The 27,432-nt window shown below is 47.2% G+C and overlaps 1 long non-coding RNA gene across 1 annotated transcript in view; it reads right to left on the bottom strand.

Moving 5' to 3' along the window:
• Positions 1-2,249: 2,249 nt before the first annotated feature.
• The window catches only part of A430093F15Rik (RIKEN cDNA A430093F15 gene), a 45,097-nt gene continuing 19,914 nt past the window's right edge, over positions 2,250-27,432 (bottom strand). The window contains exons 2-4 of the long non-coding RNA NR_027805.1: positions 5,212-6,531; positions 2,948-3,060; positions 2,250-2,875 (exon numbers count right to left, since the gene is read on the bottom strand). This is a non-coding gene — a long non-coding RNA (RIKEN cDNA A430093F15 gene). The remainder of the gene's footprint in view (positions 2,876-2,947; positions 3,061-5,211; positions 6,532-27,432) is intronic.

Raw genomic sequence — 27,432 nt, 5'->3', positions numbered from 1 at the left:
GCCAGTGCTCACCCTCTCTGGTCCTTGGCTAGCAAAAGCTTGACTGCTAGGCACCAGCCCTACTGTTCAATAGAAGAAACTGAGGGTGGGAACTGGTCTTTCTCTCAGCTCTATTTGCTTGGCAAGGTGTGGCCAGGCCCTGGCTGACACTCGGAGTGGCCTCCTGAGTGAGGTCTATGCTAAAGGACATCTGTGTCTGCTATTGTGTGCCAGGCCAGAACCATGTGCCTTTATGCAACCCTTACAGTTCCTTTACATTCTTGAGATGTCTGAAAGAGCCCCAGTGCATGGGGCAGGGGAAATGGAATGGGGGTGAGTGGAGATGATGGGACAGGCCAGGAGGAATTTGAAAAACTATCTAGCTAGAACCAACATAGATATACCCAGGAGGCTTCTTCTCTAGCAGGCTGGTTGCCAGGCTCAGAAGCCAGAAAGCTAACTTGCAGGGTACACCTGACAAACTCCACTCTCCATCCATGACGTTACCACGTCTGCAGATTCATGAAGACCCCCATGAGGGTCCTCAAGGTGGGCAGGGACACTGGGATGTGGCTGATCCTCAGGGACCCCTCTAGAATTGACCTTGAGCCTCTTGCCTGGCAAGATGGGATAGGGTCTTCTCAGCTGGGAGGAGCAGGGGAGCCCCTGGGTGAAGGGACCAGTTCAAAGTCATCTCAGTGGAAAGTTTGTCTCCTACCACATCCTTCAGCTGTTTACGGGGTGGTGGGGGCCTGGCATCCTGACATGAAAAGAGGCTCACCCCGCACCATCGTGGAGGAAGGACCAAAATAGCAGCTAGGGGAGGGGGACAGGGTAAAAGAATGAATATCAGGGGCAAGGTGTGTCCCACAGCCTTGGAGAGTCCTGGCTCTGCCCTGCAGGGTTTTCACTTCTTCCGAGAGAACTATGAAGCCCAGGAAAGTCTTCCAAGTAGGTCAAGGTCACCTAGGTGGGACTGTGGGGCCTGATTAAGCCCATAAGTTATTGCTATTACCCAGGGCACACAAGATGTGTGAGAAGACTGGCTAGAGGGGCCAAGTGGATTGGAGTCCCAGGGACCGTCAGGAGGTGGGTCTTCCTGGGTAAGGATTATGGATGACCCAGCCAAGTCACCCTGGATACAGGTGGATGTCTCCCACCCAACCTAGGCCCACTTGACCCCAGCCACCCCCAAGTCCAAGGACGGAGAGGGTTCTGCCTCCTAAAAGTCACCACTTCCAAGCATACCTCCTATGTCTCTGGCGGTGCTCTCCACAGCCTCAGCTTTTCACATGCGGTATCACACAGTACAAGTGAGAAGAGCGAGCCAAGCACACCGTGTTCCTCCACGGCCATAAAAACACCCTCCAGACAGCTGGGCTTCAGGTCAAGGAGCTGTGGCTAAGCTCCAACCCAGGCCTGCAGTCTCCCTGACTGGGTGCAACAAGCATTTCCCTGGATTCCATCTCCCCAACCTCCATCCTTCCTCTGACCTTCATCTCTCCCCTAGCCTCTATCCCTCCCTGACCTTCCTCCCTTCCTCCCTGACCTCTACTCCCTCACCTGGTTTCCATCCTTCCCCTTAACCTTCCTCTGCCCTCCAAGTATGGTACCCACTGTGCCTCTGAGAACAGGACCCAAAAATACCCATACTATAGCGCCCCTTAATCCCTAATCCTTGGTCACAACACGGTGACCCCCTTTGTGACATGACCTCAATGGCCACCCTTTACTCTCCCAGACCTGTGGCCCCACCTCTGGCTAGAATCCTAACCCCTAAACTTGGCTCTATGCCTCCTGCCTCGGCCCTCAGTCCTTTCACCTCTCTGTAGCTTGAAGCGGCAGGAGGGACCAGTTATAGACACAGACATTCAACAGGGAGACCTGTACCGGGCAGGACTATTGACCCTTCAGCCAACTCTCACGGGGCTTAGGGTCAGCCTTGTACACACATTCACACACACATACACACACACACACACACACACACACACACACACACACACACACGATGGGGACAGCCAGTGCAGAGCCACCACAGCCAGGTTGCCCTGTTAATGGGAGCTGCAAAGGCTCTGGCAGTAGGGAGCTCCCTAGGGAGGATGACAGACGTGACACTTGCTCTGGGCCCTACCCTGTGAAGACCCTGAGTGACTTTGCCATTGATTCAAAGCACTTCCTTGGCCCATTTCCCCCCATGTGTCTTCAAGATTTTATCTGTGAACTGCTTGCTCCTCTGGCTCCCTTACTAGATTTTCCTTAAACTCATTGTGTAGAAAATAAAATAAAAATAAATTTATTTTCAATGGGATCTTTGACATTTTACAAAGCATCCAACATGTGTTTCTTGAAAGACAAAATACAAAGACTCAGGGGCAGCCTCCTCTCAGAGGGGCCTGAGAGAGGCAGCCATGGTGCTAGGGTTTTCCTTTACTAAGAAGGCATTGATGGGCAGGCACAAACAGAGTGAGGTTTACAAGTCAAGTAACAGGATGCAATCAGGGTCAAGTTTCATGCTCTGAACGTATGCCGGAGTCTGTAAAGAAATAGTCTTGCTTTTAGGAAACACACCAGTTATCCCAACACTCAGGAGCCTGAGGCAGGAGGATGAGAGGTTCATGATCATACTTAACTATATAGTGAGTTCAAGGCCAGCCCAAGCAAACTCACAGGCATTGCTTTTCCACTAGAGACCTGTCCAGTGGCTGTAGGTTCTAGAACTTCATTTCAGGAGCACTCGGCACGTGTGGAGTCCAGGCACCTAGAAGATAGGGACTGTGTCCTTGGGAAAAGCATCCTTGGTGTGGAACTGTCTCCAGCCGAACTGGCCTCTCTGAATCCCACATTCCTGGGGTCCCAGAAGTTTAGGGTGTCGGCCTCAGGGCTAGATGGAGAGCTGAAGAGGAAGCAAGAAAACCATCAGCTCAGAGGCCAAGGGGGCAGCCCCAACCTCCTCTCACACACATACCATCCAAGGAAACTGAGCTTTGAGAGTCTGCCCTGACTCGTGGCTCCAGCTGGCTCCGATCCCTTCTGGCCGCCAGCGCAGCTTTCTCGCCATCTGCCTCGGGCCATATTTCCCTTTAAAAACAACTTTTATTTTAAATTATTTTAAGACTTTCATAGATGGCACAGAAAATTTCCCTACACCCTGGGCTCACTTTCCTGTTATGAGCCACTTGCGCAAGCAACATGAATTTATCACAATTAAGAGAATAGCAGTCAGGCGTGGCAGGACAAGCCTGTAATCCCAGCACTAGAGAGCTGAGGAGGGGGATGGAGACTTCAAGGCCAATAGCAATCAGCCTGATCTGTTTTTCCAATCCCTTCACCAAGAGTCTGGGTCCAAAACCTAGGGATGACTGGCATCTTCAACCTGTGCCAATGGCACACACTGCCAGTCACCATGACAGATGCTGACCTTGTATGTCTGCCTGAAGTGGCTTCCGACAGCTGTCTCCACTGTGAAGCTACAGTTTACCAGTCCTGTTTGCTTTTTTTGGGAGGGGTGGGGGTGGGAGTGAGAGGAGAGAAGGGGAGGGAAGCTTGGATCAGAAGGTAAAGTAAATAAATTAATTAATGAAGGAAGGAAAAAGATACATATGAGACACTAAGTGCACAGTCTGGATTTAGGAGATTTCGCCCCATTACAGCAGAGTCCCCTGTGAAGGAGAGGCAGGCTGATACCCTGCTCCACAGTGGCTGCATCTCAATTACCCAAATCTGCAGGTGAAAGGCCTGCTGCCCACCACCTTCCTAAGTGCGCTTGGAGAACACTGCTCTACAAGGACCAATGGAGACACAAAGATGCTAATTCAGGTAGTCAGAGCAGAGAAACCCGCTGATGACCAAACTCAGTGAAAGTTGAGCATGAGCCAGTAGCCAGCTCAGAAAAATGCCCTCGCACAGCCCTGAGGCACCCTCATCACCCACAAGGAAGGGGTGGGATAGAGAACTAGACTAGCCTCCATGTGGGGCTGCCCAGGACCATCTGGCCCACGTGACCTCCAAGGCATCTACCCTACTGTGTGTGCAGCCAGGGAAGGTCTTAGGTTAATTGTCTCTCTTTGTTTAAGAAGCAGGCTTGTTTCTTCCTTTGACATGTCTTTCTATAAATAGGCTACCCTTCTTCTACCTGAACATCTGTGTCCCACAAAGGTTTTTCAAACGTCACAGATGAGTGTCACTGCCTTTTTTCACTCCTGCTCCAAATTAAAACAAGAACCCATTGTCATCATCCCCCAGCTCCAACACCTCCCTGCCCCCTTCTTAATTTGAAGCTCGCTGACATCACCCTCGGGTGTCCTTCTCCAGGCTGTAGGCACTCAGGCCCCGCCAGAGCTCTGAGTAACACATCTGACCAGGCAGGTCCCCAAGTTCATCACTTTTTAATTAAGCAACATGAACTAATTAAAAGTAATTAGAAGTGAGGCTTCAAAGGAGCAGAGTGAGACACATAAGCTACTGTCCCAAAAGCAGAGAGAAACAGGGGAGGACAACAGACAGGCTCTCACTATGAAGCCCAGGCTAACTCTAACTCATGACCTTCCTGTCTCTGCCTTCAAAGTGCTGGGATGGCAAGCCTGGACTACCACGGCCAGCTGAGAAATGGTTTTTGTACTAAACTCATATAGAACAGAAGCCAAAGCCACCCCTCTGCTCCCACATTCTTCACAGTCTTCATTGAGTTTGCAAATATGTCACCTGTTCATGTTCAAGGGCTCCTCGTTCTTCTGTTCTCTAACTTGCTCGTGTAACAACCCTCAGTGGCAGTCATAGCTATTAGCCCCAGAAAGACTCAAACCCAGCCCAGACTGAGTCTGAGACTTCCTCTCTTACCACTGTCAGCCTCTCTTCCCGCTCAGGCGCCAAGGGTGTGGCAAGACAATGAACCCCTCTAATAAACCCATTCAAGGACATCTGATTTCCCCCCACCAGGACAGTGCCCACACAAAAAACAGAAAGCAAAGCTTTATGTGTCTGCAACAGTTTTATCGTCACCATCTTAGCAGCCACCCCCTCCAGGATCTGGATCTATAGATGCAGTGCACCTCTGGTCTGAGAGGCTTCCTTGGGGGAGGGGAGTTACAAAGGGACCTTTGGCAACATCTCAAGCACTCAAGGGAAGAGTGCTCATTGGCCCATAACCTTAGTGGCCCAGCCCTCACTTCCAGGAGTGACTGAGGGACAGAGCTCCCATAGGGGCTTCGGATCTACCAGACCCAACTGTACCTCAGCATCAGCAGAAACCATTACCAAGAGGCTCAGCCAGCAGAGATGCAGTGTCCTAAGGAGAGGCTTTGCAACACATCACCCTCTCCTCTCTCTAGAGGAGCGGCTGAGGCCCAAGGATTGCTGGCAAATTCCAGGACTTTGCCCAGCTTTGGAGACGAAGTCACTGATGCTGAGAGAGTCTCACTGGCCATAGCTGAGACATGAGTCCACAGTATAGACTTTCCCCTCTTTAAGGCCTCCAACTGGCAATCCAGAGGCCAGTCAATCTCTAGATGAGCATTTGTCTGGCAATGCTGAGGGTGAACCCATGACCCACACACATCCGGGAAGCGCCCTGCCACTGAGCTATAAGTTCAACCTTTCCTTCATTTTAAAAATTTTATGTTTTTGGAGTCAAGAGTCTCACTAAGTTGCCCTGGTTGACCACGGAGTGGGTGACAGACATATGTGCCAGTCCTCAAGTCTTGTACCAGGGTGGGGCTGGCAGGGTATAGCACCCTTCCAGTTTGCTGTGTCTGGCTTCCTTGAGGCTGCTACAGGTCCAGGAAGTTTGTAACCTGAGAAGGGGCCACGGAAGGCATCCAGGGACACCTCAGGGTGTTTGTAAGTGAACACATGGACTCATACAAACTTTCATCTGTCGGCTACAAACGCTGAAACTGAAGGCTCTGGAAGAGCTCCTTCCCAAAATGTCCACAGCCAACGCCAATGCCTACTGAGGGGCCATTAGTCCCTGCTCCGTCTTCAGTAAGAGGCCTGCCTTCTCTAGAGTTGGTTTAAAAGATGGCTTCTCCTGGGAGATGCTGGTCACGCATACCTGAACACAAACTGCTTTCTTAGAGTTCTTAAACTCTTAGCTGAATCACAGCACAGAGACTATGTTATCCAAACAATGCACTTTTGCGGGTTTGGCTATTGGTCAGGAGCCAGGCAAGGGGACTAAAAAATACCTTAGGATTTGATAGCTACAGTCACTGTAGCTATCAAACTCTGCAGCTCTACCATAAAAAGCCATGTCCGAGCTCCATGCACTAACACTTGTGCCTACCCAATTTATCTAAAAAACTAAAAACTAAAAAAAGAAAAAATGAATTCTGAGTCACTGGGGCCTGACCATCATCAGTGTGTCTTCTTTTCGCGCTGTGTGGAAGGTGGAAGGTGCTTCTGGAGGCCCCATGCCCCTGGTCTCCAGCACTGACTGACAGTAAGTTGCACACAGGCCCCCACATTGTAGAGCTGTTTTCTGTAACATCTTGTCAAAAGCTCACTGAGGCAGGATGTGATTCATACTTCGTGTCCAATGTCATATTTTCAAGACTGAAATTTTAAAAATAAAACTTACATCATTCTCTCAAAATAAACTCAGTGGGATAGAATTCTGATACCCAGAAAACTTATGTCACTCTTTTAAAATAACCGTAGTGGGATAGAACTCTGATACCGGCCCCTGCCCATCAGCCCCTGCCTCCTTAAACTCTTAATCCACTCATCATGGAGCCTTTTTCTCTTTCTTTTTAGGTTTGTGAGAGGCAGGTGGTGGGGGAGGGGAGGTGTTGATAATGGTGCAAAACAAAAAAACATCCTAAAGTTCGGTGGGAAGATGGGTTGATTGGGGTGGCACAGCCTCCATGAAACGCTCTGTGGGGAGTGAAAGACAGGGGGTCCAGGCTCGATGTCTTGGGGAGGGCCCAGCACACTACCAAGCTAAAAAATGAGGCAAGTGAAGTATGAACAGGGAAATTGTGCATGCTGTGTAGACGGCTTCACTCCACCCTCTGCTCTCCGGCTGTATTTCATGCTCTATAGCCATCTTAATTATGTAGTTGGCCCTACATGGGAAAACCTTAAAAAAAATTTAAAAATCAACTTGGCTGACAAATAACATAATTGCAATAAAATGCACCCCCTTTAAGTGACAGTTAGGGGACCGGGCAGATGGTTCAGTGGTCATGAGCACCTTCAGTTCTTTCAGAGGATCTGAGCGACAGTCTCCATGTAACTGATTTCAAAGGACTCAACATCATCTTCTAGACTGTAGGATGAGATTTCATCTCTCTCGGGCAAACCCCTTAATGTGTCCGTACTATATAGAGAGGTGTGTTCACTGCATAAGAAACTGCCAGTCCTAGGCAGAGCACTGTCTTGCTAAATGGACCCCCTGTTAACCTGCCTTCTAAACACTTAAGTTAACACGCATAGATTAGTGCTGCCCTCAACCCTGGCCAGAGAAGCTTTGCTCTACAGTGGGCAGCAGCCAAGGCAAAGACGCATAACAGTCGAAGAAGTGAGACTAAGTGAGTATTGAGAGTTCGGTCCTAAACAGGACATAGATATCAAATCCCTCCCTGGAGATTCAGGGACTATTGCCAAGGAGGGATGGAAAGAATCTAATAGAGGAAGGATAGGGAGGACAATGTATGGCATGGTGCCTTCTGGATGTGACATGACCATTGCACACCCAAATCCCCTGCAGCTACAGGTACCTGCTTAAGATCCAGCCAAAAAAATGACTCAGCATTCCAACAGGATGTGAACAGGGGAGGGTGTGAGTGGTATGCTAGGGGTCCCACCCTGGGGGTGGGAGGGATGGGGGGTCTGAGGATGGATGAGATCAAGATATATCACATAGATGACGTCAAAAAATATCTTCTATTTTTAAAAACAATTTTAAAAGTCAAGAGACAAAAAAAAGGCATAGAGGAAAAAGAATTACATGACAAACTCAGTTTTGTGTCTACATTTTTCTGTTATGGAAGGTAAATAGATTTTCTATTTTGGTTACAATTTTCTGTGATTAAGGTAGAAAAAAGAAAATAAACTACAGAAGCTTTCCCCAGAGTAGGAGCACATCACAAGGTCAGCTACACGTTTGACACGGTTTTTTGTTTGTTTTGGTTTGTTTGTTATTTTTGGTTTTGTTTGCAGCAGAATATCCAAAGTCTAGAAACAGAAGGTTCAACAGTGAGTGTTCATTGCAATCCCCCTGCCCCTAAATGAACACTTGCTATCATTGCTTATAACTTAGAGCCACTTCACCTAAGAAAGTGCGTAGAGGTTGAAGGAAGATACATTGAGCCTCGGGGATGTAAAGACCTTTTGTAAGTTTTATGTATATATTTAAAAACAGAGTCTCACTGTGTAGTCCTGGCTGGCCTGGAACTTGCTATGTAGCTTCAAACTTATAGAGGTCTGCTTGTCTCTACCTCCTGAGTGCTCGGTTTAAAAGCGTGTGCCGCTACACCTGGCTATAATAATGATTTTTACCTCTCATAGATAAAAGCTACTGTTCTTTGTTATATATAAAAAAATTAAGACTGTAAAGAATAAAATTAGGGCTCCAGTTCTTAATCATCGTGATGCGACTTTTCCCCTGCGTCGTTTGCCAGGTGTTTGTGCGTTTAATGAGACGGAATGTGCTTTTTAATTTGATATAATCAGTTCTTAAAGCACCCTCCTTATTTTCAGGCGCAGGACCCGTCATGAATTTAAGAATTAAGTACAAGGCATAAGTGGCACCCGGCATAAAGCTCAACAGGTAGACCACCACTGCCTGGCAAGCTGGACCCTGGCTCCATCCCCAGCACCACACAGACCACGTGGTGGTGTGTGCCTTAAATCCAGGACTCTGCTGCTGGAGGCAGGAGGATCAAAGCATCCTTAGTTGTGTAGCAACTTTGAGAACAACCAAGGCTTCTTCAGACCTTGTCAGAGAGGAAACCAGGAAAGGGGATAACATTTGAAATGTAAATAAAGAAAAATCTAAAAGAATAAATAGAATTGCAAAGACAGAAATAAGAGGTTCTTTCCGAAGGCTAACAACCCACAATTCACCTGTTCCAAAATGCCTCGAACGGGTTCAGTCCTTCACATTCATACATGCTACAACATGAGCACCGAGGGCTTTAGACACATACAATCTTGAAAAAATTTAAAGTTTTTATATGTTTATTAACAAGTAATTATTTATTTTATGGCTGGAGTAGGCATGCATTGCCGTGGTGCACATAGCAGAGGACAGCTGTGGAAGTTGCTTCTCTTTCCCGTGTGAGCCCTGCCTCTGCTTCCCAAGGGCATTAACTAAAATTAGAGGTATTAACTAAAGGGATTAAAGAAATGTGCTACCCTGCTTACTGGGTTTTTTTGTTTTGTTTTGTTTTGTTTTTTTGGTTTTTCGAGACAGGGTTTCTCTGTATAGCCCTGGCTGTCCTGGAACTCACTTTGTAGACCACGATGGCCTTGAACTCAGAAATCTGCCTCCCAAGTGCTGGGATTAAAGGCGTGCACCACCACACCCGGCTTTTTTTTGTTGTTGTTGTTGTTGCTTACTGTTCTTAAGAAAGAGAAAAATGAAGCAATTTTAGAGAGAAAAAATATTTTTTACTACTGAGTAAATTTTTGGTTATTTTGTTTATATAGATGTGTGTGTGGGTGTATTTAAAATGTCCAATAAGCATATCTGTATATATGCTTATTGGACATTTTAAATATTTTTTAAAAACTGCTTATGTTTTCACCTGCCCCTGAGGCTCTTATCTTTTAAGTATTCAGGTGTTTTGCGTCCCCACCGCGTATAGCGGTGCCTCAGCCCATCAATACGCAGCAAAGGTTAAAAGAACCGATCCTTTCTCCTATTGTTCTTGCTTATCAGATACCTTAGACTTTTGCTCACATTGCTTTGTGGTTTGCAGAATTTACAGAGCTATCTCTAGTTTTCGTTTGGAGCTTGCCTCATTATTTATCCTTAAACCAGATAAGCACCTCCTAGACCACCACACTCCTGATGATGGAGCCCAGAACATCATGCATGCCAGGCAAGCTCCCGGCCACTGACTGCACCCAGGCCCAGCCCTGAACCCTGGGGTGGAAGTTCCTTCCCAGCACTCCTGTTTTTTGTTTGTTTGTTTGTTTGTTTGTTGTTGTTGTTCTTTCGAGACAGGGTTTCTCTGTATAGCCCTGGCTGTCCTGGAACTCACTCTGTAGACCAGGCTGTACTTGAACTCAGAAATCCACCTGCCTCTGCCTCCCAAGTGCTGGGATTAAAGGCGTGCGCCACCACGCCCGGCAGCACTCCTGTTTTTTAAGAGTATTTTAGAGCAACTCAGGGTGCTGAGGCAGGAGGATCCTGTGTTTATGGCTGTTTTCGGCTACATAGGAATACCACACACACACACACACACACACACACACACACACACACACACACAATTGTTGGTAAACTTTGCCAATGTATCCTTTGGTTAACTTTGAGAAGGTTTAAAATGCACCATCAATGCCACCATCACTGTCTACAAAAGCTATCTGCGCTAAGGAAGGCTGCTTTTGACCTGTGGGTCTTGAGGTCCAGCATCCAGGGTACTCTCATTCACCCCGCACCGCCCCTCTAGTCCCTGAGTCTTTCCTGGAGTGACTGGAGGCTTTGAAGCTCACATTCCTTAAGATTTGTCATATCCATAGTAGATCAGTCCGTCAGTCAGTCAGTCAGTCAGTCAGTCAGTCAGTCAGTTTGCCTCTCTCCCTCCCTCGCCGTGTGTATGTGTGTGTGTAGATATATCGGGTCCCCTAAAACATGAGTTATAGACAGTTGTGAGCAGCCTAGGTAACCGAACCTAGGTCCTCTGCAAGAGCTGTAATCTCTTCTTAACTGCTGAGCCACTCCTTCAGCTGTTGTTTTCTTTTTGTTTTGTTTTGTTTCATTTTGTTTTGTTTTGTTTCGTTTCGTTTTTTGAGCTGGGCTCTGGTCTTGCTTAGGCTAACCTCAACGTCAATATGTAGCTGAGGATAACCTTGATCTCCTGATCTTCCTGGCTCTGTCTCCTGAGTGCTGGGATTATAAGGATGCACTACCACACTTGTTTTTGAGGTTCTGGGAATAGAACCCAGTCTTCATGCATGCTAGGCAAACAGAGGACCAACTCATCTACACCCAGCCCAATTAGTGAAGATGTTAAAAAAAAAAAAAGTCAGTCCTCTAGACGCTGAACTTGGGTAACACAGGCACATCTCATGCAGGCAGTTGGAAGGTAAGGGAGAGACTATCCTTTGAAGTGGCTGGAACATGTATACTGAGGGTTTTAAATTTGAGCTCATATTGCTTTGTGATTTCAAATTGCAAGCTCTGTTTCTATTTTTCTTCGGGAGTCAAAAGCCAGTTTTACCCGGTGCGGTTTCACTGGGAGAATGACATTTAGAAACTGCTAAGAAACCAGGTGTCTAGCATCTATCTACAAAAGCCATTCAGTACATTCTGGTATGGAAAGCAGAGAGATTTTAGACAGCTTAGAAATGACTCTCTTTTAAAACTTGGCAGGGTGGACAGTGTTACCTGTGAGGCTCTCAACGTGGAACTGGACGGGATCCTTATTAATTTTTTAGGGTATATTAATTGTACAAAATGTAGGTTTGGTTTCCTAGTTTTTAAGAGTAAATTTCCAAGTTTCAGACCATGAACATATTCCCTTGATACCTGTTTGTTCGTTTGCCTGCTTGCTTATTTGGGAGACATCTCTCATTATTTAGTCTCGTCTGGCCTCAAACTTGCAGCCATTTTGCCTCTGCCTGAGGAACGCTGGGGTTGTGGGTTTAAGCCATCACACTCAGCCTTCCTAGATTATTTGTATAACCTATCTTAGATGAGTCAATTAATAGTTTTTTAAAAATGAATTTAAGGTCTGGAGAGATGCTTAGTGAGTAAGAGTATCAGCTGCTCTTGCAGAGAACTTGAGCCCCAGTACCCACATGGCAGCTCACAAATGCCTTCTACTCCAGGGGATTCGGTTCCTGCTTCTGGCCTCTTTGGGCACCAGACACATATGTGGTAAAGATACACGCATGCAAGCGAAACTTCCAGACACATAAGATGAAAATTAAAAATTAAAAAAAAGGAGTTAACAAATTAAATGAATGTAACTTGTAACACGTGCAGGCTCAACCAAAAGAAAAAAAGTTAAAAGCTTTAACACTGCATCATAAGAGAGAAGGCAAAAATTATCTAGAACCTACCTTGTACATTGACAGGTAGATGTCTGTATCTCTCTCTCTCTCTCTCTCTCTCTCTCTCTCACACACACACACACACACACACACACACACACACACACACACACATTTTGCAAACTACTTTTCACTTGTCAATATTCCATAGACATCCTTCCATACCAATAACTTCTTATTTAATGGTCTGCACTAAAGTGTTTCCATCTTGCATGGCTGTGCCATTATTTACTGAAGTACCTTTTCTCTGATGTCCATCCATATTGTGAAGTATCTCCGTTGGTCACAGATACACCAATAACTGGCCTGGGCTGAGCCAGTGTCTGCTTTGTCATCTTATCCAGTTAATTCCCCACCCGACTGGAGCCTGGACCAGGGATGGGCAGTGGGTATTGCAGTACAAGGCAGGGCTTGTATAACTGGGAGTCAACTATGCAGCCAAGGATCTCCTTTATCTGTAAACCTGTGCTGTGCCAGCCCTCTGACTTAAATGGCTCTCCATCTGCAGAGTGCCTAGGTGTTTTCCAGTCCCATGTTGTATTCCAAACATCACAGGGTGAAGCCCTGTGTTCAGAAGCACAATTGTGCCGCCCCTGCCATACATACATACATACATACATACATACATACATACATACACACACACACACACACACACACACACACACACATGCACAGAGAGAGAGAGAGAGAGAGAGAGAGAGAGAGAGAGAGAGAGAGAGAGAGAGACAGAGGCAGAGAGACAGAAATTCGCAGAGACAGAGAAACAGAGAGAATCAGACAGAGACAGGGGTGGGGAGAGAATGCATTAAGCTATGAGTTGGCTCTAGAGCACCTCTGTCCACACCCTACCTGCTGTCAACACCGTGCCCCCATCCCCATCAGTGTTCAGAGCACAGGCTTCTTAGCTAAGAGCCTCTGGGCTGAAGAGCAACCACGAGAGGGGGATTTAAAGCTGGAAGGATGGCTCTGTGGATAAAGAGCTTGCTGTGCAATTTTAAGGACCAGCGTTCTGAAAGTCAGGCATGGTGATGCAAGTCTGTCACCTCAGCATGGGCAGATCCCAAGGGCTTGCTAGCCAGCCAGGCTAATTGACATGGTGAGCTCCAGATTCAGGGAGAGACCCTGTCTCCAAAAACAAGGTGAGAATGAGAGCGATAAAGGAGGATACTCAACATTAACCCCCAGCCTCCACACCTACACACGCCTACATACACACATTAGTGCAAATGCACACATGGTAATAATAAATAAAACAGAAATTTTTAAATTAAAGGGAGATCTAATTTGCTGCAAAGGTTCCTGCAATGACAATGGCTACATCCATTAGTCCACACGTAGTTGTGGCTTTCGTATGACTGTGCTTTGGGGTAGACCTCCAGGGAAGGTGATTTTCTAAGGACAAGCTCCATGAAACTTGCTGTTTATTGCTCATGGAGATATTAAGGCCATCTTTCAGGACAGCAGAGAGGGGTCACCTCTTTGCTTTGTCTACCAGGAAGCTCAGAAGCAAACCGTGCTCCATCACTTACCAAGTGAATGGACCTTTTTGTTTGACGAATTACAGATAGCCTTCCCATCAAATCCATTTCATTTTATACCTTGCATTCTTATCATCCAGTTACTTTCTGGTTATTTTCCCAGTGTTTTCAACTTCTGCACTACTAATTCATACCCATGATGGAAGGAGAGGGGAACAGGAAACTGCTTTCTTCAATCATTGCATGTTCTTTTTTGGTGTGTGTGTGTGTGTGTGTGTGTGTGTGTGTGTGTGTGTGTGCGCGCGCGCACATAGGTGGAGGCCAGAAGACATCTTGGTGTCATCTTCAGAAGGGTGACCACTTTCTTTGGAGCAGGGTCTCTCACCGGCCCAGAGCTCACTATTTAAGCAGGCTAGCCAGCCAGTGAGCCCCAAAGACTCCTCCTGCCTCCACTTCCACAGCACTGGGATTATAAGCATCGACTGCCATGCCTGGCATTTTGACCTGGGTTCTGGGCATCAAACTCAGTTCCTCCTATGTAAAGCAAATGCTTTACTAACTGGGCCATCCCTCCACTACCCCCATTGCAGATTCCTACCCACTAAAACCACCCTGTCTCTCTTCTCCTAGCAGGTTAAAGCAAAAGAGTCAGTGTATAAAAGGATCTGTGATAAGCTTATGTCTGTGAACCCAGAACTTTGCATTCATGGCCTACAGGAGTCTAAGGACACAGGAAGGATGTTCATATAAGGTACACACCCCACTATGGAGCACAGATGGCACCTTCGTCCTGGTCTCAAACATCTGTGCCTGGCCTCTGTGCCCATCTCAGCACCGAGTCCCACCTCTACTACCACACCCTCCTGTCTTGAGCATCCACAACTATGGAGGGACATCCTTCCTCCACTCCGTTCCTCCATCATCCTTTCAGCACAGTTCTGCACCATCCCACTCCCTACCTCTGGGTCCCTCACGGATGCTGGCTCTTGAAATGCTAGTCTGGTTTCAAGAGAGATCACAGTCAATTTCCTGCTTGGCTGCATGCAGCCTTTCCCGCTTAACAAATGTTCAGATAAAGCTGTAGAGCTGGTTGGGACCAGGATCAAAGCTAAATCCCCCACAATGTGTTATCTCTGACGAGTCCACGTTCAGATCAGCCCCAACACCTAGCCCAGCACCACCAAGCAATGGCTCTAAAGAAATAAATGCAGATATCACACGGCAATGTTCACTGCACGTACCCTTGTTACCTGGAGAAAGGATTTGGTCTCCCTCTCTGTTATCTGGTGAGGCGGCAAGGACCACCATGCCCACCCGTGCCTACCAGTGTTTACTTCCCTTCTCTTTGTTTCCACATCTCCTTGGATAGCTGCGATTCTGTGGTGCCAAGGGGTGTCGATCACAAAAGAATACCAGGTATGGATGATGGAATGATTATAGAGATACCGTAATAGTACCCAGTCTGAATGGGACTCAGCCAGCGCCGACAGACCGTGCCGCCTGGCCGTATCAATTTGTCTAAGTTTCCCTTCATGTCTGTTGTTCACACACTGTCAGTGCTGAACTGTCTTCTTTGTACAGACACCACAGTTTCACTATGGAGAGAGAAGAGGCTTCGCCTTCCTTTCTGTTTTATTTTGTAGAGAAATGTTACTTTACGGTGATAGAATGTTACCTTAGCTTGTTTTCTTTTCTTTTTTTTTTCTCCTTCTTTCCTTTTTTAGAATGAATTGGCTGATTGTGACCATACCACCCATGCCCCTAAGTTTTGTTCCCTCTTATTTCGTTTGTGTGTATGTACCAGTGTGTGGAGAGGAGAGGTATATCATGCTGTGCATGTGGAGGTCAGAGGACAGCTTAGAGTCAGTTCTACCATGTGGATCCTGGGAATTAAACTCAGGTCATCAACCTTGGAAGTTAGTACTTCTACTTGTCTTACTGAGCTCTCTGTAAGTGGTGAAGCTAAAAGAGGAGAAAAAGAAAAAAGAAAGGAAAGGGGAGGGGAGGGGAGGGGAGGGGAGGGGAGGGGAGGGGAGGGGAGGGGAGGGGAGGAGAGGAGGAGGAGGAGGAGGAGGAGAAGAGAAGAGAAGAGAAGAGAAGAGAAGAGAAGAGAAGAGAAGAGAAGAGAAGAGAAGAGAAGAGAAGAGAAGAGAAGAGAAGAGAAGAGAAGAGAAGAGAAACATCAGAGTCTGGAGGGAGAAACCACCCACAGCCCTTCTTTGTCCCCCACAAACGATTCTGCCGTGACCTCAGCCCCTCAGCCTGCTGTATGATTCTCTTTCCCCATGTGACCTCTCTGGATTCTGCCTCCTGAATGTGGCACTTTCATGGGCTTTTCTGTAGTCTCCTGGCCTGTCACTTCAATGGGGAGCTGTGGTTTGGTTTGGTTTGGTTTGGTTTGGTTTGGTTTGGTTTGGTTTGGTTTGGTTTGGTTTGGCGTGTGAGACAGAGTTTCGTGTGACGCAGGCTGACCTGGAACACACTATGTAACGGAGGAGAACCTTGTACTTCTGATCAGCCTCCACCTCTGGTGTACAGGGATGACAGGTATGCACCACCACGCTTAGCTTAAGTGATGTTAGGGACAGAATCCAGGTCTCTGTGTACTCAAGGCAAGTACTTTACTTACAGACTACATCCCAGCCTCTCAGCCTGTTATTCTGAACGGCAGTTTTGTCTGAGTGGCTTTTTGTTTGTTCCCTTTCTTGAAGATACTTTCTAAGTGACACATTAGTCTTTATCCAAGAGATAATAAGCCTGCCGCAAGCGTTTTAAACCCATACTTTTATTCTAAATTGAGTCCTTTCAGTTAGTGCATTTAAAGCGAGAAGTGTAATCATGTTTTTTTTTTCTGTTTTAAATATAATATACAGTGGAAGCACCTCAGATATGCCCCCCTCCCCATCATGTGTGTACCCATGAGGACAGCTTTGAGCTGAAAACAACAGGCTCCCTACTCTCCCCTCTTCTGTCTTACAGCAGGGTGCAAACTTACCTTCATACAAGTGATACAGAATTCTGTCTGGAAAGATGTCCCTGCTCCCATAGGGAGAGAAGGGGACTCTGCATCTTTGGGAACTGACAATGTCAATCAATGTACAAGGCTCCAACTGGAATCTGCAGGGCACACTCCTCTTCCCACATCTTTCCCACCATCAGCTACCCCTAGAGCCATTCTGTCAACTCCCTTCTCCATAGTTACTGTCCTGTGTGTTCTCTAAGCCCCCAGATCTCTATGTCTTCCCATGAAGTCCCCACATATGAGAGGCATCATTTTTCTGATATTAGTCTTTCTCTCTGCCTGACTCTTGATCCCTGGCTGCTGAGTCTAAAAAGGTAGAGAGTTGGGGGAGAAAGGTGGTTTTTTTCCCCCAAACAAAACAAAAGCCCTCCCTCCCCTGCATAGTCCTGAGTTGCCATCTTAGAAAATGGATAAACATTTGAACAAAACAATATAAATTACCTTTAAGCGACCTCTCTACTTTTGAGGCCAGAAATGCCCTAGTTCAGCATTGTTTGTTCTAATTCCCCACTCTGCATGTTGGAAAGCAAAGTTATGTTCACAGAACAGTGTGATGAGTAGGGAAACTGAGTCATGGAAGCCAGATGGCTACTTCACCTCTGGGTCACATGACCTTGGGTGCATGACCTTGGTGTGACACTTAACTTTTCTCAGCCTTGCTTCCTTACCTTTAAGATAGAGGTGGGGGAAGAGTTTGCTCCACAAGACTCTGCAAAGTCTCTATAAAGTCGATACTGAATGAGCTGGAGATGTGGCCCAGCTGGTGGTGTGTTTGTCTAGCAGGCTGGAGGCCCTGGGTTCTATCAGCATCACAAAGTGCAGATGTGGTGTAACATGACAGCAGGTAAGCTCAGAAGTCTGAGGTTACCCTCAGCTACATATAGAATTTGGGGCCAGCCTGGGCTACATGAGACCCTGCTTCACACAAATAAACAAAAGGCACAAGAAGGGCTGAGGACAGCATCAAGCCATGGTTGGCATCCAATAAACAGAAATAGAAACTTTCATTTTCCTAAGTAAATCTTGGTAGCCACCATTTTATGAATTAAAATTCTATTTGTATATTACATATTTAAGATTTTACAGGCTAAGAATACAGATCTGTAAGTTACAAGCTGAAACACATGATGTAATCAGGCTCCAGTGAACAATTCCAAACCCATGGTCACACGCGCAGCCCTAGTTAAACTCAGCAAGGCACAAACCCAAACAAAAAGATAAAAATTCAGGAAGGGGAATTTTAGGGAGGAGGGGGTCTTGACAGGGATGTGGGAGAGCTAAGAGATGGTGGGGTGAGTGGAATAAGAATACATCATACACATGTGTGAAATGGTCAAAAAATGATGAGACTTATTTTTTAAATGAATAAAACAGGACATAGCTGTGGTTACTATCTCATTCTCCACACCAAGCCGACTAGTGGAATGTCACAGCCCCCGCTTGGTAGGTATTCCCATTAAGCAGACTCATTTATTTTTAGCAGAACCAATTGCTCTTCTCAATGTCATAAAAGCACAGCCAGAACACGAGAGTCATTAGATCCCCTTCTCTAGGTCCTCAAAAGCTATTTCCAATGCGGCTCCACTCAGCTTCATTAGCGAGACTGTAAAGTGTCTTCCTGAGCATTTGGGCATTTGATTTATGAACACCAGCTAAAATGAAGGCTTCGCTTCCAGAGGGAATCAAACAGTGAGTGTCTCTTCTCCAAGGGCTTGAAAAGAATTATTTTCTTCTGGGCCCCGTGGGCACTGCTAGCGACCACTTCCAGGGGCCTCAAAAGGAATCAGAGAAATAGGGGGATTTTATGCCTCACAGGTCACAGGGAAATCACATTCCAGGACACTGCTATAGCTGACAAGACCTAGAACACACTCATGGGAAAGTACAGACACCAAGCTTCAGTGGAGTGAAGGACCAGGGTCCCATAGATAAGTGACAGAGCTGGGATGCCAGCAGATGCAGCCAACCCCATCTAATGTCCTCCCCAACCCCAAGGATCCCAAGGATGGATGAGCATCCGAAATCCTAGACACTCGTTCTGAGGAAGGAAGCACGCAGGTCAAAGGCACAGTCACATTGCCTTAACGTTCTTATTCCCATCTGTTCCTGTGGCTAATGCAGGGGAGAGCCTAGGCAGGACTCTGTCCTTGATCCCCACCTCATCTTCCCATCACAAGCTTTCTAAACATCATTGGGAGATGGCGATCCTTGTCTTTGCCATCAACTTCCGTCCACATAAGTACAGGGAGCAGGGTGGTGCACCCTCACAGGCCCCAAGCCATGACCCGAGCCCCTGAGGGCCAAGGACATAGGTGTTGCAGATATGGAAGGGGGATGTCCCAGGAACCACACTACTAACACAGAGCACTCTGAACAGCACATGCTTGCTGACACTGTGGAAAGGGAAGCAGAGAGCAGAAAGTTCAGACTCTGGGCCCCATTGCGGCTCACTTCTGTCTTGTTCTTCACCCCAGGAGCTGTTTTAATTAACACTCAAGATAGTAGAGTTCTGGAACTCCTAGCTCTTTCCTGGAGGAGCCAGGTCAAGTCCAAACCGACCCTCATTATCTTCCTTCCCACCAAAGAAAATTACCTTGCCTCTTGGGAGAGAGCAAACCACTATTCGATTTAAATTGATTTCCACAGTTGGCTGGCTGGCTGGCAGCAGTCCCCAGGCAGACAAGTTGGAGAGATGAGAGCAGACTCCCACAGACAAATGAGAAAGCATCTGAGTGGATTGTTACTGGGAGGGGATGGGGGTAGGGGTGGGATGGGGCCTTTAAGGAGACCATGGAGTGGGCTTGAAAAGGAGCAAGGACACCTCAAGTCAGGTCAAAGGACTTTCAGGTGTAAAATGGAGCAGACAAAATCCTCAGCCAAAGAACCCTCTGGGCAAAATAAAAATACCCAAATGTGCATTGACTAGGGAGTGGACAAAATGTGAGGCATGTGATATGAAAGCTCTGAGCATTCCAGGCAGGCAGTGCACGCTGGTAATCATCCCAGCACTTCAGAGGTAGCAGCAGGAGGAGCTCCATAAAGAGTTCTTGGTGGCCTGAGCTATATGAGACTATATGACCATATATATATTCATTCATATATATATACTTATATGAATACATGAAGAAGCAAGGGGAGATGAGGTAAGAGGAGGGATTGGGGGGTGCATGAGGTGAGGGAGAGAAGGGGAGAGGAGAGGAGAGGAGAGGAGAGGAGAGGAGAGGAGAGGAGAGGAGAGAAGAGAAGAGAAGAGAAGAGAAGAGAAGAGAAGAGAAGAGAAGAGAAGAGAAGAGAAGAGAAGAGAAGAGAAGAGAAGAGAAGAGGCTGGTACCACAAGGACAGAACAGCAAGCATGGCCTCCGGGACATTACATGGAGTACAGAGAGCAAAGCACAGAGGAGCCCAGGACACAGTGATGCATGTGAAACATCCCTCTACAAAGAGCTGTAGCCATACAAGGTGAAACAGAAGTCACTTAGCAAAGCCACACAGGACAGGAGGGTGACTGACTCCAAGTAAGCCATACAAGTGTCAAGAAATTGGGTTGTACTGATGGGTTATGTAGTAGTTGAAAATTTGCTAAAAACAAAACAACAACAAAACCCCACTCGATGGTCCAAGTGGATCGTATTAAATGCAAGGTACCTGGGTAGAGCTGTTTTCCACCGTGCACAGAACAGGCGTTGCAATGAAGGGTTCAGAGCTGCACGAGAAAGGGTTCTGAGGCTCAAGCTGCCCCTGCTCCCGGAGCCAAGCTGGCTTCATTTTGCACTAGGCTACAGCACAGCGGGAGCTCTGCCACACTGCCAGACCCAGAATCCACCCTGGGCTGTAGCACTTGCTCAGCCAGCATGGAGAGTAAGTGACTTCTGCCTCTGGGACCCACAGCCGGCGACACTATAGTGTAGACGGCATCAACCTCACTCTGTGGCTGAGATGAAGATGAAATGAGTGACAGCTTGAGCGCTGGCCTTGCCCATGGCCATGAGCTCTGCACACTACAGCCTCTGTTACAGTTCCATCCCTGCAGCTCAGAACTGGCTGGCTGTCCAGGAGTATGTCCCATTCAGTGGGCTGTGTTCTGCAGCCCCTTGAGCCTCAAACCAGACTTGGACATTTGTCCTGAACCTCGTCACATTCACCACCCAGGCCCAAGCTGGCTCTGCCCAAGGCTGGCTCTGCTCAATATGACTGCTTCTATCTTAAGCATCACCCATGATGTGAGGTTAGCCTTCAAGCCCCAGGTGGGTCCCAGACTGTACAAGGGTAGGTAAGGAAGGACCCCGGGTCAGAAAGAAACCATGAGTGTAGCAATGCAGAGCCCTACCTGTCTAACACAAAGAAACAGAAGACTATTTGTGCCTCAGGCCAAGGAAACTAGTGCTCAGACATGCAGCAACTTTTCCTTGGTGACGCAGCTCTAAATATAATAAAGCAGGAATCAAACCCCAGCTATTTCTGCAAAGGCCAAATATCAGGCCCCAAAGGAGAAGGTAGGGTCGAAAGGGAGAGCAAAGGAAGTTCTGATTCTACACACACACACACACACACACACACACACACACACACACACACACACAGAGGCTGTGAAAAACACCCAGACAATGCTAGACCAAGAGCATTAATGAAAATAAAAGACCTTGGCCCCACACCAGGAAAACTGAAAAGATTCTTTGCCCTTGAAATATAGAGACTGAATCAAATTAAAGAATAAAATAAAATAAAATGTGCCCGAGTCAATCTAAAGACGTTTGAAAACGTCACCCCCAAATAATGAAGAAATACAGAAACACAAGTGGAAGATTTGGGACCTAGATCAGTGGTAGAGTGCTTGTCTAGACTTGACCCCCAGTATCCAATAAAAGGAAAGGAGAAGGAAGGAGGGAAGGAAGGAAGGGAGGGAGGGAGGAAGAGATGAACTCAGAGCCAATCACTTCTTTGCCTGGACAATATATCATAAAAGACATGATGACTGAATTTCCTGTGGCCCCAGGTGTGTGCAGGTGGGCCTGAGGTGGCCCCAGGTATGTGCAGGTGGGCCTGAGTTGGCCCCAGGTGTGTGCAGGTGGGCCTGAGATGTTGACTTGCAGCCCCTTCCTGCTGCCTTTTCATAGGGTTCTATGCACAGAGCCTCATGCAGAGAGTGGGAAACTGAGGGGGAAGCCAGGATGGTGATACCCAATGGCTCTAGATACCTACACCCAGCTGTGGGCCTTTAGTTATGGGCAGGATAACTATGGCTGGGCATCTTAAGGAACCTAAAGGTGCTTGGTTTTCCCCACAGAGCCAACACCTCTGAAGCCCAGGCAGGGCAGAATAGAAAATCCTTTGGCCAGCTGCTCATCACAGAGTCTTAACTTCTGGGTCTGAAATATACCTGCCAAGACAGTGTTTTATTTAACTGTAGACACTTCCCCCAGCATCCCCCAGCTGCAGTCCAAGGACCAAAAACAAACAAACAAACCAAAAACCCAAAGATCCAGATTGGAACTCAGAACTGTCACATGGAACTACAACTTGGCCACATCTGGACTCTTGTCCTATCTTGGCTCATCTGGGAAGCACCCTGTCATGGCCTATCTTAGGAGAAGGGTTTATCTCCTTCCTCTCCCCATTGCCCTGGCTACACCCCCACAGCCCCCTGGGAAAACACCTAGGCCCGATCCCAGGCTTTCCCACAGCCTCCCTCCAGCCTCCCCGTCTAACAACTCAACTCCAAACACACCTCCTCATCGAAACAAGTGAAGTCACAAAGTTCCCCACCCCCGCCCCAAAGAGCCCCAACTGGCCAAGACACCACCCACCCTAGGCCCGAGTGTGCTCTCCAGCTAACCATATGCTGGCAGCAACATTCAGCCACTCTCACTTAGAATTGCTCAGGCCATGCCTTAGCATCAAGTCTAGCCAGGAGTGGAGCTGCTGCAAAGTACCTGGAAAGGTTTAGAACAAAGGGATCTTCCCACAAAGGGCCTGAGGTTGCTTATCCATCTACATCTCTTGGTCCACCCTGTGGTAACAGTCTGTGATGGACCCTCTGAGCCAAGACACAAAGGAGAGAGTTAGTAATGACAGTGAGATAGTCAGTAGGAGTGAAGACTTCCTTTCGCCATCCCATAATTAGCCTCCAAACGATGACACCATTGCATACACTAGCAAGCGTTGGCTGAAAGGACCCTGATATAGCTGTCTCTTGTGAGACTATGCCGGGGCCTAGCAAACACAGAAGTGGATGCTCACAGTCAGCTATTGGATGGAACACAGGGCCCCCAATGGAGGAGCTAGAGAAAGTATCCAAGGAGCTAAAGGGATCTGCAACCCTGTAGGTGCAACAACATTATGAACTAACCAGTAACCCGGAGCTCTTGACTCTAGCTGCATGTCGGCCATCACTGGAAAGAGAGGCCCATTGGACACGCAAACTTTATATGCCCCAGTACAGGGGAATGCCAGGGCCAAAAAATGGGAATAGGTGGGTAGGGAAGTGGGGGGGGGGGTATGGGGGACTTTTGGGATAGCATTGGAAATGTAATTGAGGAAAATACGTAATAAAAAATATTAAAAAAAAAAAAAAGGAGTGAAGACTTCTTAAGGTAAGCAGAGTAGGTGATGGCTCTCCCAACAGCATACTGTTAGGTTCAGGTTGCCTAGGCTCTCTGAACCCCAGCTTCCTCATATTCAAAGTAAAGATATTTTAAGGATCTACTAAAGTGATCTGGGTGGTCAAGATCACTACCTAATGCTTAACTATATAGCCAGGTACACAGCTCAGATAAGGCAAGAGCTGTGCTGGTGAGCTGTTCTAAGGGCTGATCTTCTCTGGCTCCATGGTCCTTCTGACCTATAAACACACTGTTCCTGCAGGTCTTTCCCCACCATCCCAGAACAGAAGTGGTAAAGTGAGAAATCAGGTCAAGGATTTTATCCAACCTGGCTGTAAGAGGAAGGCCAGGTTAACTCCAATTCATACTAGCCACACCACGCCTGTCTGTCTGTCTGTCTATCTATCTATCTATCTATCTATCTATCTATCTATCTATCTATCTTCCTATCTATCTACCTATCTACCTATCTATCTACCTATCTACCTATCTACCTATTTAGTGAATGGACATTAGGGAACAGCTTGGGGGAGTTAGCTCTCTCTTCTCACTACTGAGTCTTGGGGACCGAACTCAGATCTTCAGATTTAATTGTAAGCACCTTTACTGACTGAGCCATCTTACCAGCCCCATACCATGCACCTCTTAAACAAATGTTGAAGTTGTATAGAATCTGTACTGATGACTAGAATGCAAATTTGGGGCAAGTTTCAGATTCACCCCATTGCCAACCCCCAACTCCCACCAGAACTACTGAATAGCACTAACATTCCGTCAGGATCCCACCCAAAAAAGTCCCAGGTCATAAATATGTCAAGAGTCATGGAAAATGAGAAAATGGAAAAACAGAAAACAAAAGCCATCGCACCCCCACCCCCACTCCCCACCCCCCACCTCCCAATCATTCCCAGAAAAGCTTCACAAGGCTTATGTTCCCACTGTGCAACTTCCGGCAAGCTCCTGTTTGCGCAGCCAGTGAGAAACAGAACTCGTGCGATCTCCCTTTCGTACCCCCACTTGCTTGTTCTCTTATGACGATGGGTGGCTTAGCTGAGTTTCACAGCACCCTCAGAACGTGCCAGTGGGCTGGCTGAGACTCTCAGGGCTCGGTCTATCATCACATCTTGGTTGCGACCACAGAAAGATTCTGTCTTTTTTTTAAATCCTCAGTTCAAAGGTGGGTGATTCGTCAGGGCTGAAAGGTTCCGGATCGCTACTGTATATGACCATAACATCACATAAGCCCCCACGGCTCAGCCTCCGACCTCATCGGGCGCAAAGAAAACTCCCAGGTACTTTACCAGACACTCAGCGCACCATCCTGTTTGAAACATAGTCATTTGGCACTCGAGTTTCTCTGCCCATAGCAACAGAGCTTTGAGCTTCTGGAAGGGAAAAATGCATCCAAGAAGGATGACACACCATGACTCACACCACCAAGAGCTGGGAGGAGGTGGGAACTAGATCGGCATTATTCACACCTGATCTAAAACAAAGGTGGTCAGTGTAGGTCAGTGTCACTTCCTGCCGCTTTGCTTCCACGAGTGAGGCAAGCTACTAGGAGGGATGGCTGTCATACCACGTGGGTACATACTAGCCTAACCTGTCCTGTTACTTTGGTTTGAGTGCTAAAAACCAAATTCATATAGAAATAATAAGGGTGGTGACCAAGATGGTGACTCAATCCATAAAGTGCTAGACACGAAAGCATGAGGATCAGAGTTCAATTCCCTGAGCCCACATTTTATAAAAGACAGCTGTGATGGTTGCACTTGTAACCCTGGAGCTGGGGAAGGGAAGGCAGGTGGATTGATGGCAGCCAGTCTGGCTTAACCGATAAGTTTCTGGTCAAAGAAAGACCCTGGCTAAAAACAAACAAAAAAATGAATGATACCAAAGTAATGAAACAGGAGGTTGTACCCTGGTACAAACACACACAGATAAATATAAATGTATATAATATGAATAATAAAATATAAATAATAAAAACTTTTAAGGAAGTATCATTCTCCCCATCCCCCACCCCCACCCCAGGATCTCGTTATATAAATATCAGACTGTCCTCAAATTTGCTGTGTGACCAGCCTCAAAGTCATGATCCTCCTGCCTCATCCTCCTGAGTGCCAGGATCCTAGGCGCATGCCAAGCTTCCAATGAGCACCTCTCTAACAGTGGTGTCTCTGGGCTCCCTAATTCAACCTAGTGAGCATCTATAGCAAATTAAGTCAATGATCCACACTGAAGCTAAAGATGAGCCAAACACAGATGGAGCCTAGGCTCATGTGTGCAAGCTTCCAAGCCTCCACACTGCCTGGCGTTGCACAGGCCAGGGTTCACAGACAGGTTTCGATTCACACGCCAGATGAGATGATATTAACCACAGATGGTGGAGAGTTCAGATACAAGTCTGAGCATATCTGAACCCTGCAGACATAAGCATAGCAATTAATTAGTGCTGACTGTCCGGAGCACACGACTGGGGTCATCCTAAGTGTGTTATGTCATTTTGTCACTGGTGGGGACAACCTAAACAATCTCCCCCACCCCCTGCCACCCCAAACTAAATATCTGGAGGCAGGAGATCAGCTGTCCCTAGGCTGAGCCATTCTGCACACCAAGAATCTGGCTCACCTTTCTGTAGATGCCTCCGTCCATCTCACCCCGTTTTCTATTGAAAGCACCCCGTCACCATCTATGCTTCCACCCAGGAAACTGCAACCAGGAAACAGAGAGAAAAATCAAGATCCCGCTTGTCTTGATGGATTCATTTCGATACAACTTCACTCAAGAGCTAGCCGCTTCCTGATTTCACATGTTACCATCAAAGACAGGGGCCAGGGCAGAGGGGTGTGTGTGTGTGTAGGGGGAGGGGGCTCCTCTGCAGCAAGCTGAGCTGAGCTTCCCCAGGTAAAAGCTATTCTGGGATGACAATGCTCCAGCAGCCAACAGAGGGGTCATCCTGGACTGCCACCTACTGTCCCTCCCCACGGGCTCCTACTGCCATCTCTGGCAAAGGCCAACAAGAATCCTTTAGTGCAGAAATAAAAAGCAAGATTCAGAAATGGCAGTGAGTGGTGTGGCCTTGGCTGTGCAGCAAAGCTCTGAGATCCAGTCTCCTCATGCTGACCTGGCCATGTCTCTCCTACACCAAGCGTGGTCTTAGGCTATTTGCTGCAGAAGGATCCCAATTCCTTCTCCCAAGGGGAGGACCAAGGGATCGCATCACAGGTTTTAGCAACCCTAGGATCGGGACAAGGGCTCTGATAGCCAGTTGACTGCTATGCGCCTAGTGGAGCGTGGGCCATGTTCTAGACCAAGGTGTGGAGGGGACAAGGACTGAAGGTTCTGGATCCTCCCCCAGAGGTTTTCATGAGTGACTACAGGCTCTTCTTAGAGATTCTCAAAGTGTCTGAGGAGCAGTCCATGAATATCACGACCAATACATGGTTAAATCCAGCCTCGGTTACACTCCACTAGTAGTCCGAACACAGACTCACCATGGTCTTTCATTTAGAAATCTATGCCCAGGCCTGCAGCCATGTTCTGAAAAAGACAATGCTTTGAGGCCTTTATGCCACTCACAGGAAAATCAACAATGTGTATTAATGCAACGGATGTATTATAGCAATAAAACAAAGTAGCACAATGCTACCCTGCTACAGCAAAACCAAAGGCGAATCCCACCTTCCAACTGTAAGCCCCAGCGGCCAGATGCAAAAGAACAAATGCTCCCTGGCTCCCTCCCTTTGTCTAAAATTCAGAAGAGGTAGAGCTGACCAACAGTGATAATGGGCAAAATGGAGCTGAGCTTTCAGTAGATAGGAAGGAGCTCAGGGAGCCTTCTAGAAGGAAGAAATAGTCTACTTCTTGAGCTGTATGGTTATTATGTAACCTCATATTATTCCTAAAACAAAACATCAAAGTTTGTAGGAGCTGGCAAGATGGCTCAATGGGTAACAGCACTTGTCACTAAGCCTTACCTGAGTTCAATCACCAGAACCCACATGGTAGAAGGACAGAACCCACTCCCACAAGGTATCCTCTGGCCTCCAAATGCATGCTCTGGCATGTGCACACACACACTGCACAAAGAAGTGTATGCTTTACAGTCTTGCCCATGTTTGTC

The sequence above is a fragment of the Mus musculus genome, chromosome 19, assembly GCF_000001635.26.
Source record: "Mus musculus strain C57BL/6J chromosome 19, GRCm38.p6 C57BL/6J".
Taxonomy (NCBI): domain Eukaryota; kingdom Metazoa; phylum Chordata; class Mammalia; order Rodentia; family Muridae; genus Mus; species Mus musculus.
Note: the sequence above shows the minus strand (reverse complement) of the source record. Positions and strands in the feature narration are given on the sequence as shown.